General features: G+C 47.4%; 1 protein-coding gene across 3 annotated transcripts in view; it reads right to left on the bottom strand.

Annotated features, from left to right (window-relative positions):
- Sinhcaf (SIN3-HDAC complex associated factor) overlaps nucleotides 1-13,161 on the bottom strand; it is a 24,932-nt gene extending 11,771 nt beyond the window's left edge. The window contains exon 1 of one of the 3 annotated variants that reach the window (XM_050126503.1): nucleotides 12,027-13,161. The gene's annotated coding sequence lies outside the window, so the exon portion shown is untranslated. Of the gene's footprint in view, nucleotides 1-3,584; nucleotides 3,733-11,785; nucleotides 11,994-12,026 lie in introns of those variants that run through there. The other 2 variants (XM_050126505.1, XM_050126506.1) reach the window with 2 other exon arrangements.
- Nucleotides 13,162-13,462: the final 301 nt, after the last annotated feature.

Genomic DNA, 13,462 nt, shown 5'->3' with positions numbered 1-13,462 from the left:
AATTGTTTTAGAAGTAAATATGAGCAATGAGGTTTTCCTCCTGCTACTAGTTCATGTCTGGCCTGAGCCCAGTGCTGGTCAGTGGACCACAGCAGAGTACAGAGGTTCACAGGTAACCAAATATCCAGAGGCATGTGTATCTTGGGTTTGTTTCTGTTTTGGAGACAGGGTTTCTCTGGTAGCCCTGGTTGTCCTGGAACTCACTCTGTAGCCCAGGCTGGCTTTGAACTCAGGGAACTGCCTGCCTCTGCCTGTGTCACCACATCCAGCTAAACAGGCAACTGTTACTCCAGTGTTTCTTGGCATTTTTCTTTGTACAGGAAGCAGACAAAGATAGATGAATAAATAAGGCCACTAACACTTTCCAATTACTAAGTCTGAACTAACAGTTACCTGTAAAAACTGTTAAGACAGAAAAACAAAGTAGCTGGATCATTAGAAGCGAGAAAAGTACTCTACATAATACAAAAATCCTGAAGAACGAGACTTAAGATGAGGCTTTTTCTCTGAACCTGAACTCACAGGACAATTTAAAGAAAATGTCCTCCCAAGCAAATGGTCAGGCCACATTAGCCTAAACATTATCAAATGACAAGACTCAAGAAAGCAGCGGTGTATATCCCTGTTTGTTCTCCAAACACCCTTGCCATCAAGGTTAAAAGTCCACAGTTCCTCTTACAATCATCAATAGTGCTAGGAAACTTCAGCCTCTTCGAGCAAGGACAAAGGAAGTACTCAACAAAGCTCCAAGCTGGCAGTGTACAAACTCTACCCCCACCACGCCAAAACTAAAGGGCACCCACGAGGTCTCTAAGCTGGGAGGCTAGCTGCCTTCAAGACTGGATTTGCCAAGAAGTCAGTCTGGTCCACTTGCCACCCTGACAAACTGTGAAGAAACGCTATGGCCAGTACTGAACCGTGAGGACAGACACAAAAGCAACCCATCACCCCATCAAGACTTAACAGTGCACCACATTCCTGTGGGCTGGCTTTTGCTTGAACAAGGGAGGGGTGGGAGCAGAAACCCAGGGTCCATCCTCTTCTAGACAGTGCTGTGAAAAACAAAGCAAGCATCCAAGTTGTCTCTGACTGGATGACCACCACTTAGCCTTTAAATCCCCTTCCTAGCTCCCCCATGCCCTTAAGAGGAACCGGAAAATCTGCAGTAAACCACAGGGGTGTTCATTGCTCTCCTTGCTTACAGTGACCTCCTTAAGTAGTGGCTTGGTTTTTTTTGTTTTGTTTTGCTTTGTTTTGCGAGACAGGGTTTCTCTGTGTTGCTTTGGCGCCTGTCCTGGAACTAGCTCTTGTAGACCAGGCTGGCCTCGAACTCAGAGATCCGCCTGCTTCTGCCTCACGAGTGCTGGGATTAAAGGTGTGCGCCACCACTGTCCGGCTAAGGAGTGGTTTGTATTTAACCACTTTAAGATTTGGGGAGCCCTGAGAACTAACTGAACATATTTTCATAAGACCTGTGGAGTCACTTATGTTCAAACCAAAACATCCTATCAGTCTCTGTAGTGAAGCCAGACACAGCACAGCCCCACCTCAAATCAGGTTATACCCGAGAAAGGTGGTGTGTAAATCCGGCAGTTTGGTTGTGATTTTGACATTTCTGGTGGCTGTTTTCTTCTTTCCAAGTCCCACCTTTGTAAAACAGTAGGTAGTTCCTCTGGAACTGCCCCACTTGCTCAAACAGCTTGGTCAGCTATGCGCTTATCTGAACTGAGAGCGTTCTCACCACACCATTGTGCAGAGGCAATCACCTGCCTCCTGACTAAGGGTTAAGTCCACTGCAGGTCAGCAGGACAGACACCGCACACCACACAATCTCATCTGTAAGAGTGTGTCTGAGGGACAGGAGAAAATTGAAGTTAAAAAGGACTCAAAACTGTAATTTATTTCCTAAAGTTATATAGACAGTGGTGGCGACGACAAGCTAAGTACCTAAAACCACGGAACTACAAGCATAATAGTAAATCTTACGGCACACAAATCGCATCTGAAAGTCATAAATGCATGGAGAACCAACAGAAACCACAAGCTATGATTTCCATTTATCCCACAATTAAATAGTTAATAGCAATAATGTATCCATTCAACACACACACACCTTCTTACAACTTCCTTGTATAAAAATCTAGAATTATAGGATGAGTCGCTATAAATACTATGCTCAATAAATAAAAATCAAACAACAGAAAAAGCAAGCCAATCTCCCTTATGAAAGGTAAGGGCTGAATTGGAGAGATGGCTCAGGGGACCTCTTGTTCTCAGCATTCAGGAGGGTGGGCTCATGACCTCCTATAATTTCTGCTTCAAGGGGCCTCCACTACACACTCATGTGCACAGCACCTCCCTACACACACACTTTGTGGCTACAGCATTTAGAGCACAGAAGCAGAATGATGCTGAAGCTCAAGATCAATATCACCATACACAGAGAGTCCTGAGCTACGTGAGATCCTCCACAAAGTAAGGGGCTGGAGAGATGGCTCGGCAGTTCAATTCCTATCACTTACATGATGGCATACAACCATCTTTAACTCCAGTTCCAGGAGAGCAAACACCCTCCCTTGGTCTCTTTAGGCACCAGGCACACACATGGGGCACAGACAACACACACACACACAAACATAATAAAAACAAGAAAAAGCATCTTTTCTGTTCACCTTCACTGGTGTCTCAAATAATAAAACAGAGGAAGGCTCAGCATCTGGGGAAAGGGTCAAAAGCATCATCGCATCCAGTCACAAAGATGGTAAAAAGCAGTCCCTGAAACAGGTCAAGGCTTTCAAGCAGAAACAAAGAGAAGGAAAAGCAAAAATCAAGGACTCAGGTTAGTACCCAGCCCCCCTCCAGCCACAGGTAAAATTATGAAAAATAGTCAAAAGTAAGCTGTTATTTGCACCAGACACGGTGAAACAATCCCACTTTTAAATATATGGATTCTGTCTATAGCTACAATAAAGTAATATGCCGGAGCCTGTTGTGCACTGCAAAACACTTTCATTTTAGGTCATAAAATAAGTATAAATTATATAGAAAATAATGGTGTCCCTCTAGAGAATGCAAACATGAAACTGACTTTTGCTTTATTCTCTTCTACAAGCACCACAAACCCAGATGTTATTATTACCCCTTCATTCACCTCAAGAACCCAAAAGGCAGAGAGCTTGAGTAAATTTCTTAAAAACCTAACGGACGGAGCTGGGCTGTGGTGGCACATGCCTTTAATATCAGTGCTTGGGAGGCAGATACAGAGGCAGGAGGGAGGATTTTTGAGTTCTAAGCCAGCCTGGTCTACAAGAGTTCCAGGACAGCCAGAACTACACAGAAAAACCCTGTCTCGAAAAAAAATTAAAAAAAAAAAAACAACAAACAAAGCAAACAAAACAGATTTGGAAAGATACCTACCAGTTAGACAACCCATTCTACTGCAAGATACCACAGGACAACAGAATAACTCGTGTAAAGTAACAAAACAGCTATGGACAAAACAAACAGACCCAAGAAAAAAAATCCAAAGACAACTTTTAAAACAGAAAAGGAAAACGGGAAAGACAACATAAAAACCCACTCACTGGTGACCACATGGTATGGGGATCCCCAAGTTGCTGCAACTGGTAACACGGGCTCTTTAGTCAACGCTGTGCTCTTTAACCAGCTGTGCCCACAGAAACCAAGTGTAACTGGAGCAACACCCTTCACAAAGGGGCAACAGAAGAAGCGTTTTTGTTTCTCCCACTGCTAGGCCACTTGGCTGCAGAATTCACCAACAATGGAAGGCATTGCATCAGTGCCTAGGGGAAGCAGGAGAGCAATAGACTAATATTGTTTCCTCCCTCTTCTTCTAGGTATCTGCATTAAAGCTTTCAAATTTACTCCACACTTTTTAAAGTGATGGATTTTAATTTGCCTGGAGTCTGAGTATGAGGTTGTAGACCCCACTTGTTTGCGGAGAGCTCCAAACATGTACTCCATCTCCAAGAAGCCATATGTCTCAGCATTTTTAACTGTGGTTGAACTTGGCAGAGCCTAAAACTCACTTTGTAAGAAAGGGGTCCAAACTCATTTAAAAAAAAAAAAAAAAAGTCTTCCACTAAGACAGCACAGGTTAAAAATTAAATCACAAGCCCAGGCCTCTGGAATTTAGATGGTATTCAAAAACAAAAAAAGCTAGTTCTGTCCATTTGCGCAACATAAAGGGAAAAATAACGGTACCACCAAATTCTAGATTGAGAGAGATGTAGAAAGCCAGGATCTTTGTAAGCTTTAAGAGGCAATTATGTCACAGAATTTATTTAGCCAAACAGTAAATGGTAAATAGGTTATCTACCAGTTCTTCACAATTAAGAAATTGCTGGATGATAGGGGGCTAGAGAATACTTGTACTCATGTGCACATACCCAAATGCATAAACACGCTTAGACATAAATAAAAATTTTAGAAAAAAAAAAAGAAAACATGGTGGCACACACCTTTAATGTCAGAACTCAGACAGAGGTAGGCAGATCTCTGAGTTCAAGGCCAGCCAGGGCTACAGACAAACCATGCCCCCGAAAAAACCAAAAGCAAAAAAATTCCTCTTAATTCTAAGGACTCTTTGATAACATTAAAGTGAAATCTCACTTTTTGCCAAGTATATGAAAATACCAGGGTACATTTTTTTTTCTTGAATGTGGTTAAGAGCTGCACATTACTGAAACAAACTTTTATAATAACAGATATATATCCTAGAAATTCAACTGAGTGTTTTCTACTCCGTTGAAAAGTGAAACTTATGGGGTGGGGAGTGTCATAAGGAAGATCGTAAGTAAACCACTCTTAACAAAAAGTTAAGTAGGGATAACAGGCAGGCAGACAGACAGAAAGACACACACACACACACACACCAGACTCAAACTTCTGAAACATTCCTAAACTTCGATGTCATCTTAAAATAAGGCTAAATCCCAACTCTCAAATATTTCACACCAACACACCGGACAGGATGGAACTGCATCCAGTAAGCGACCTCTAAATGACAGTTCTGTTTTAACGCCAGCTCTTCTCTCTCTTCCTCTCACCCTCAACATTTCATCTTCCCATTAGTTTTGGACTAGTTCACTCTCGGGAAATTCTTCAACATCCCCAATCTGAACCAGTTTCTTCCTTTTGCTCTGGAGAACAATCCGGCCAAGTGACTACCAAACCATTCTAACCTTTAAATGCCCCACACAGATGATATTATTATTGCCCCTTCAAATCTGTTGTTCAGTGTCCGCTTCCTTGGTTATGATCCACAGCAAGACAAAATTCTGATCTCTTACTCATGCTCTCTCTGTGGCCCTCCCATATAATCTCACAGAGGTCCTTATGCTGTTTCCCTTACCTCCTGTACCTGTCTTTGTAAGGACTGACTTCTCAAAAGGGGTTATATCTTCCTACAGCTCAAATATTAATCATCCATCCAGGGTACCAACTCTGGCTGCAGGCTAAGCTCTGAACCCCTTGGCAAGAAATTCAAAGCTTTTCGGGATCTAGCCCTGCCTACCAGCTGCTCACAATTTTAATACTGGTATTCCAAGGAGGGCCAAATCAGCTCTGATAACTAGCCACTCCAGCGCTCGGGCTGGTGTTTCTGTCTGAGATGGCTTCCTTTCCATCCCTCACTCAGGGAAGTTTACTCACAAAACTTCCATGTCTTTACTCTTTTAAAACGTATTTAAGGGCTGGAGAGATGGCTCAGAGGTTAAGAGCACTAGCTGCTCTTCCAGAGGTCCTGAGTTCAATTCCCAGCAACCACATGGTGGCTCACAACCATCTGTACTGAGATCTGGCGCCCTCTTCTGGTGTGTGGGCATACATGGAGGCAGAATGTTGTATACATAAATAATTTAAAAAAAAAAAAACATATTTAAATTGTATTCATGTGTATCTACATGTGTGAACACATTCTGTGTGGGAACCCAGGGAGGCCTTAGAAGGGAGTATTACTGGATCCCCATGGAGGAGCTGGAGTTACGGGCAGTTATGTTCACTGAACTCAGGCCCTCTGAAATCTCAAGTGCACTTAACTTGAGTCATCTCTCTAGCCCCTCATCATTTCAATATAGTTTTGGTTTTTGAGACAAGGTTTCTCTATGTAGCCCTGGCAGTTCTTGAACTCAGATCCACCTGTCTCTGCCTCCTGGTTGCTGGAATTAAAGGTGTGCGCCACCACTGCTCAGATCAATTGATTGTTTTGCCCAGAGTCCATGCCTAGGATGACCCTGAACTCAATTATAGGAAGATGACCTCAAACTCTTGATACTCCTGCTTCTATCTCCCAGCCACAGAGATGACATGCCTGAGCAACAATGTCCAGCTCTTACCTATCAAACACACTTGCCTATGTACTACTGCATTGTCTTCTCTGTTCAGTAGTAAACCTAACAGGACACACTCTCGCAGCACACCCAAGCACTAACTCTACACACGGGCATCTGCTTGCTACCAACAAAGTAGAACAGCAAAGATGAACTTAAGGGCAGAGACTGAAAAACAACCACCATAAGGAAAATTTTTAAAAAAAAGAGAAAGACTGTGGACATGGCTCAACACTTTTGATCACTTTTGATCACCCTAGGTTCAATTTCTAGCACCCACACGGCAGCTCACAACCATCTACTAACTCCACCAGGCACACACCTGGTGCACATACATACACACACATGTAAAACATGTAGAAACACAAATGAACATCTTCAAGTTTTCAAAAGTAATTTTTCCTTAATATTTGCAAAAAACGTAAACCAAACAAATTGCTAAGATTATTAATGGTAAACAATCTTCGTAACAAATAGCAGGAAGATATGTCATGCTTATTTCAAGAGGAGAGCAATTAGGAGAAATGAGTATCAAACGACTCCAATCAACCAAACTTATAATAGACCGAAACAAAATACACAGCTAGAAATGAATTATTTTAGCTCAGGTTTCAACTCTTGTGCTAGAACAAAATATCTGTAATAGCAAGTATCTGTGGCCTGTGACCTTTGTATTCCTGGTGGACAAAGACAGCCTCCTCACCTGGAAAACAAATGCCTTTCTTTTTGGACTACATGTTTGGATTTATTCCTACACTACCAAAATTCTTCATATTTCTAGGAATCCAATTCTTACTTAGTATTTCCAATTTAAATCTGCAAAGAATGCAAAGTGCAGGGACACGCAGGGAAGGACTGTAGAGAAATCAGGAACAAAGTGGTGACATTTACTAGGTATTCACCGGACTTTTTGATGTAAAATGGTTGAATCAGATCTGGAAGGACAAACAGAAGTTGAGGGCAGTGTCTTCCCAGAACTGGTTTCTGGTGGTGGGGGAAGGGACCAAGCACCCACTTTTCCCACTCAGCACTAACTGCTTCTCTGGGGAAAGTAACTGACCTAAACTTCAGCACTGTCATCTGTAAGATACTTAGTAACCACATAGCGGTCACTGTCAATACAGGTGCCAGTGCCGTTACCACACAAGGAAAAACTGGACAAGGTGAACCAAAGGATTGCTGCTTCCTACAGGGTCTCTCTGGGTAGCCCTGGCTGCCCTCAAACTCACAGATATCCTTCCTCTAAACTTCTGCCTAAGTGCTGGGATTAAATATTTAAAAGGTGCATTCAGCCCCCATCCTAGGCTTTTTTTAATCCCAGAAACTTCTGAATGTGTTACCTTTCTTCCCAGTCTTACCATCTCTGGTTGTGGGAGGTGGGGTGTGCGTGATTTTTTTTTTAATTGTTTTTCGGGAGTTGAAAGATGGCTCAAATGTTTAAAAGACTTGTTACAAACTATGTGTATTATGTCCCTGTGGTGTTAGCACAAGTGTGAGGGTGCCCAAAGAGGCTGCCAGGCGAGACCCACTGGATCTCTTGAAGCTTGAGTTACAGGTGCTGGGATCCCAATTCAGGCCTTCAGTTAGAGCAGCAAGCAAGCCAACTCTACGGCCAAAAGGACATAGTTCTAAAGCAACAGCTATGGGGCTTGCCATGGAAAGTTAACTGTTCTCAAAGCAAGCAGCCTTCGGAAGCTGGCTTAAGATTTTTCCATTGAGGTTGGAGAAATGTCTCAGCGGCTAAGGGGCTGCTCTTCCAAGAGACCCCAGTTCAATTCACAGCACCCACAAAGGCAGCTCACAATGGTATGCATCTGCAAGTCCAGTTCCTGGGGGGCAGGACCCTCACAGACATACATGCAGGCAAAATGACAAAGCACATAAAAGTAAAGTCTTTGTAAAGAAGAAAAAAAGAACACTTTTTCCTTATAAATGTTTATTTCAGCCAGATGGTGGTGGCACACGCCTTTAATCCTAGCACTCAGGAGACAGAGGCAGGCAGATTGAGTTCGAGGCCAGCCAGATCTACAGAGAATTCCAGGACAACACAAAGAACGGTCCCGTGTCTCCCTCCACCCCCCCCCCCCGCCGGAGGGGTTAGTTATTTTATAGTTGTGGAGGCAGCACAGTGGTACAACACTTATATAACATGTGTTAAACATGGGGTTCAAAACACAAGCATACCAAGTTTTGGGGGTGGGTGTTTAAAACACGGCTACTGCCGGGCAGTGGTGGGGCAAGCCTTTAATCTCAGCACTCAGGAGGCAGAGGCAGGTGGATCTCTGTGAGTTCTAGAGGCCAGCCTGGTCTACAGTACAGGCTCCAAAGCTAAAGCAAAACCCTGTCTCAAAAGACCAAAACAGGGCTAGCAAGTTGTCTCAGCCAATAAAGCCTGACCACCTACCTGAATGTGATCCCGAAACTATTGTGGTGGAGATACCCAACTCCTCCAAGTAGCCCTCTGGCCTCAAGAATGCAGATACAAATAAATGCTCAAATGCTCTTTAAAATCTCCAACCACCCACAAAAACAACACAAGAAGGGAGTCAAGACCTTGCTTTTATTTTTCTCTTAACTCATTAAAGTCTCTTTTACAGACATCATTCGATTATAAGAACAGAAACATTTAGTTCTACATGGTGTGTTGACTTTCCTAGTCTTTCCACTTACAGTAAGTGGTCTATGAAAATACCAAAACAAAAGAAAAAACAGGTCAAAAAAAAAAAAAAAGAAAAAACAGGTCAAATGTTTGCAAAGTGTCCCAGAAGTCACCCAAAAGAAAGTTAAAGGCCATAACATCCAAGGCTTTTTTTAATTTTCTTGACGTGCTTTCTCTAGTCACTTAGGGGGAAAAAAACCACCCCAAGATGGTTTTTCAGTATTGTTAACCTGGTCAACCAAAACGTGAAAGGATTGCGTTTCCCTAATAACAAAACAATAAACAGGAAAGAACTGATTTCAATTTGTGTGGTGGCAATGTGTTTCTCTAATAACAAAACAATAAACAGGAAAAAAACTGATTTCAATATGTATAGCGCACGTGGGGCAAAGCATTTAACGTGATTTCCCAGTCAATGCCCCACCTAACAAAGTCACTGAGACACAGGAGAAATCAGGAAAGCAGCAGCAGATACCGCGTTGGCGATGTCTAGACTGCAGGCAAACCCCAAATACCAAAGAAGCATCCATGTGTCAAACCAGCATAATTTTTGAGCTATGCCTGGAGCCGCATACCAAAAAAGTTAGGTTGAAAAAAAAATGTCTAAGAGGGGTAACTCGAAGGTCAACCCAGTTCCCAGGCACTGTGAAGCTAGCAAGGGCTTCCTAGCCACTCCAGCTCCAGCGCCTCCTCCCAGCATTGACAGACCCGACTCCCCAATTCAGAAGCCCTCAAGGTCATCTCTGAGAACTGTGTGTCCTGTATTTCTCAATGCCAAAACACAAAACATCCTCCGAATCATCCCTTGAATACTTGATACTCTTCTTTGCTTTGCCGACTCCATAGCGAATTCCAGACCTTCTCTTAGAGTGGGCAATTTAAACGTGTTCAGTTTTGCAGTACAGATCACTAAAAATTATTTTCAAGTCTGTCAAACTTCAGTTCAAAAGCAGGTGCTTTCGGTACACTGCTAATAACAAGGTGCACGTCTATCTCTTACTAAAAGAAGGCTAAAGTTGCCTGAATCTTTACAAAACATGGGGCGACATAGGAGAATAAGAGCCTACAAGGAAGGAACTCCTAACATGGGTGCGGGAGGTGTGGGGGTGGTCGGTGAGCGTCTGTCTCTGCAGTCATCCATCACCTGCAGTAACGCAAGGTGAGAATAAAATAAAAACAAGAGGCGGGCTAGGGTGCTGGTCACCAGAACACAGTGCACCGCGTCTGAAAGCCGCCCTGCCAAACCTGCCCTGCGCTTCGCCGCTCGCCCCACGTGTAAACACACAAAGGCGGCACGGCACGCACCCCTAGTTCCTCAGCCTCCACTTCCCGGAGCCCAGAAACTTCCGCGCGTGTAGTCGGAGGTCCGGGGGCAGGGCGCGGAGCTCCACTCCACGAAGGCGTGCGGAGCGCGGGGCTGCCGGGCCCCAAGCGCCCCCCGCCGCCCTCACCTGCGCGGAACAACGGCCCGCGCGCCCCGCCGGCGCCGCCCGAAGGCCGCGCCTCCGCTCCCGGGCCGCTCCGCACGCTCGGCCTGACGTAATTCAAACATGGCAACAGTTCCACTTCAAAGGCGGATGCACGGACCTCCCAGACGCGGCCTCCGTGCCTCCCCGGAGCTCGGGCCACGCGTGCGCCCCGCCGAGCCGCGCTCCGTCGCGCCGCATCGGTGACCCGCGGGGCCGGGGCGCCCCCACGGACACAGGCTCGCCCGCTGCGCCGCCGCTGAAGTTTCTGAGAGGACCCGAGGGACAAAAGCCGCCCCGCGCCCCGCCCGGCCCGCGCCGCTCGGGCACACGCGGCCCTTTGTTGTCCGGCGGCGTCGGGGCGACAGGGACCACGCGCGCGAGGCCCCCGGGAGAGCTCGGGCGCCCTCGGCCGCCCGCCCCTGGGGCCAAACTTTTGCCGAGTCCTCCATCAGGAACGCCCGGAGCTGCCCCGCCGCGCGCACGCCGCGAGTTGGCGACTTTCGCTGTGCTTTGGAAACTGGCAAGACGCCATCACCAGGAAATCACATTGTCCTGCTCCCGACGGCCCCGACGGCGACTGCAGTCCGAGACTCACGGCGAGCCGGACACTCGGGACGCAGACCGGCCGCGGCCCCGAGCACGTGGCTTGTCAGGTGGAGCCCACACACACGCGCGCACACACGCACACACACACAAAAAGAAAGGAAAAAAGAGTTGGGTGCCTCCTGCAGCGGACTGTGCCGCCGCCTCTATCCGAAGGACTCGGCTCCGCGCGCGGGCCACGGTTCCCCCCTCGCGTGACGCCCGCACCCACGCTACAGGTGACCAGACCGGCGGCGAACTTCGGGGCTGCAGAGACCACTGGCGCCGGCCCGAGTGCAAGGGACCGCGTGCTGCGCGCTCATTGTCGCAGATGCGTCCCTGCGGACTTGGCCAACAACGCCACGCCGCGTGCGTCGCGCAGCCCCGGCGCTGGCCCTCGCCGGCTGCCCTTAGCCCCGAGTGGCCGCCGGCTCCAGGCGGTGGCAAGTTGAAGTTTCCAAGCTCCGGCTTTGTTGTGCACCCGCGTGCAAAGCCATCGCGAGCGCCGCGGGAGTGCAACACGCGGGTGGCTCCGCGGCGCACGAGACCACGGCCGGAGCCCACACGGGCTCCGCGACCCCGACTCGGTTCTCTGGGTCGGTGGGGGGGGGGGGACACTACTACTGAGAAAAGTCATTGTCACCTTCAGCGTGGATGCAACTCCGCCGCTGCCCGTTCGTTTCCACGCTGCACTCACTTTCCCCACACCCTGACTTTCGGTTTACCTCCAACACCCTCCCCAATTAAGACGCGCACATCCAACACCTCTGTACAAAGGAATCCGGAGTCCGCGGAGCACGAGGACAGCGCTCCACGCAATGCCATCTCCAAGACAAAACTTCCTGTGTGTTTGTGTATGGGAAGGACGGAGGGAGGCGGGGGAGGTAAAGGGAGGAAAGAAAAATCGCAGAAAAAGCGGAGCCTCGCAGACAGTTTTGCACCACTGTCCCGGCTAGAATCACTCACCTTCCACGCGCAGCAGCGTCCCCACGGTGCGGATTGCACCAGGCCAACCCCCTGCAAGCACTCCCTCCGCCTGCGCCGAGTCCAGAAAGATTGTCTCCTGCAGTTCTTCAGTTGCTACCGCGGACGGAGGTGTAGATTCCGCTTTCGCTCTGCGCACGCGCGGCTCCCAGGGACCAAATTCTCTTGAATCGAGCTGATTTGCATACGGGCGCGTGCGCGCCGCGGGCTGGGCGGGGAGAGGGCAGGGCGTCCGCGCGCGCTCCCGCGGCCTCTATTGTCCTTTTATGGGGAGAAGCAGCGCGGCGCGGGAAACGCGGCGGCCCCGCAGGGGCGGGGGGGCGGTGCCTGACTATTACGCAAAGTCACGTAAACAAACGCCCCGGGGAGGGAGGAGACGTGTGGGGGTGTGGCAGGGCGCGAACGGCGTAAAGGTGAGCGGTTCTTCCTCAGCAACCGCACCAGTTTAGGACGCTGCAGGACTCAGAAAGTTCTGGAAGGGACTTTTGCAGCATGCACGCACCAATGCTGTTTCTAGTTTGAGGTGGCAGAGAGGGTTTTCTTGGAAACACCCACTTAGTTTATCACATCCTCACCTTTCCTAAATTCTGTTTGCGGGTGAGCTTTCCATTAAATCTTTAAGGCCCTGGCTGAGTATTTATTTCTAAGACCTCTTGAAGACGACAACTGACTTCTGCAAATTCACTTCCCCACACCCCAGACACACATACAAAACAAGATGTCAGTTCTCCAGCAGAGATTTCGTTCTTGTAGTTTTAATGAGTCATTTAATAAAGTCCCGTTTTGATACCCTTCTCAAACCCGATCCAACCCATGAGTGAGTTGTTTTGCTTTGCTCGCTTGCACCTAAGTTTCAAGCCTCCGCGAACTGCATGGTGGTAATTGCCTTGGGAATGGTGCCACTTTCTGAAAAGACACAAGTCCTCCAGCCATGAAGAGCTCCTATCCCCAGAAAAACCACTTGTGAATAGAGAAAGTGGAAGCAAAATACACACCGGTCCTTGTGGAACATACGGTAATCTAACATCTAAATGATTCTAAAGAAAATAAAAAGGGAGACAATTCTAGAAGGACTTATTCTAGAGAAAACAAAATGGAGGTTCCAGAGAATGAATGGATGGAGGGGGAAAGGGAGAACGAACCCGAAGTGACTTTTCAGATGGAAAAGTAGGAAATGAGAGAAAGACTGTGATACTGCCCTTGAGCCCCGTGACCCCAACACTGGGTCGAGTGATTCTGGGAGCCTGCTGGGGAGAGGATGGGGAAAAGGGATATTGGTCCCTTGCTGCAAAGTGTGCAAATCACTGTAAAACTTCGTCATTGCTGGCGAGTTCCACTGCTTTCGCTGTGGAGCCAACAATACAGATTCAAATAAATACTTAGGAAGTGCTGCTCCGATTCAATAGCCAATTCCTAGA

Source organism: Alexandromys fortis, unplaced genomic scaffold (assembly GCF_014885135.2).
Source record: "Alexandromys fortis isolate MF-2015 unplaced genomic scaffold, M_Fortis_MF-2015_v1.1 scaffold_260, whole genome shotgun sequence".
Lineage (NCBI taxonomy): Eukaryota > Metazoa > Chordata > Mammalia > Rodentia > Cricetidae > Alexandromys > Alexandromys fortis.
This window is presented reverse-complemented; position numbering and strand designations above follow the sequence as displayed.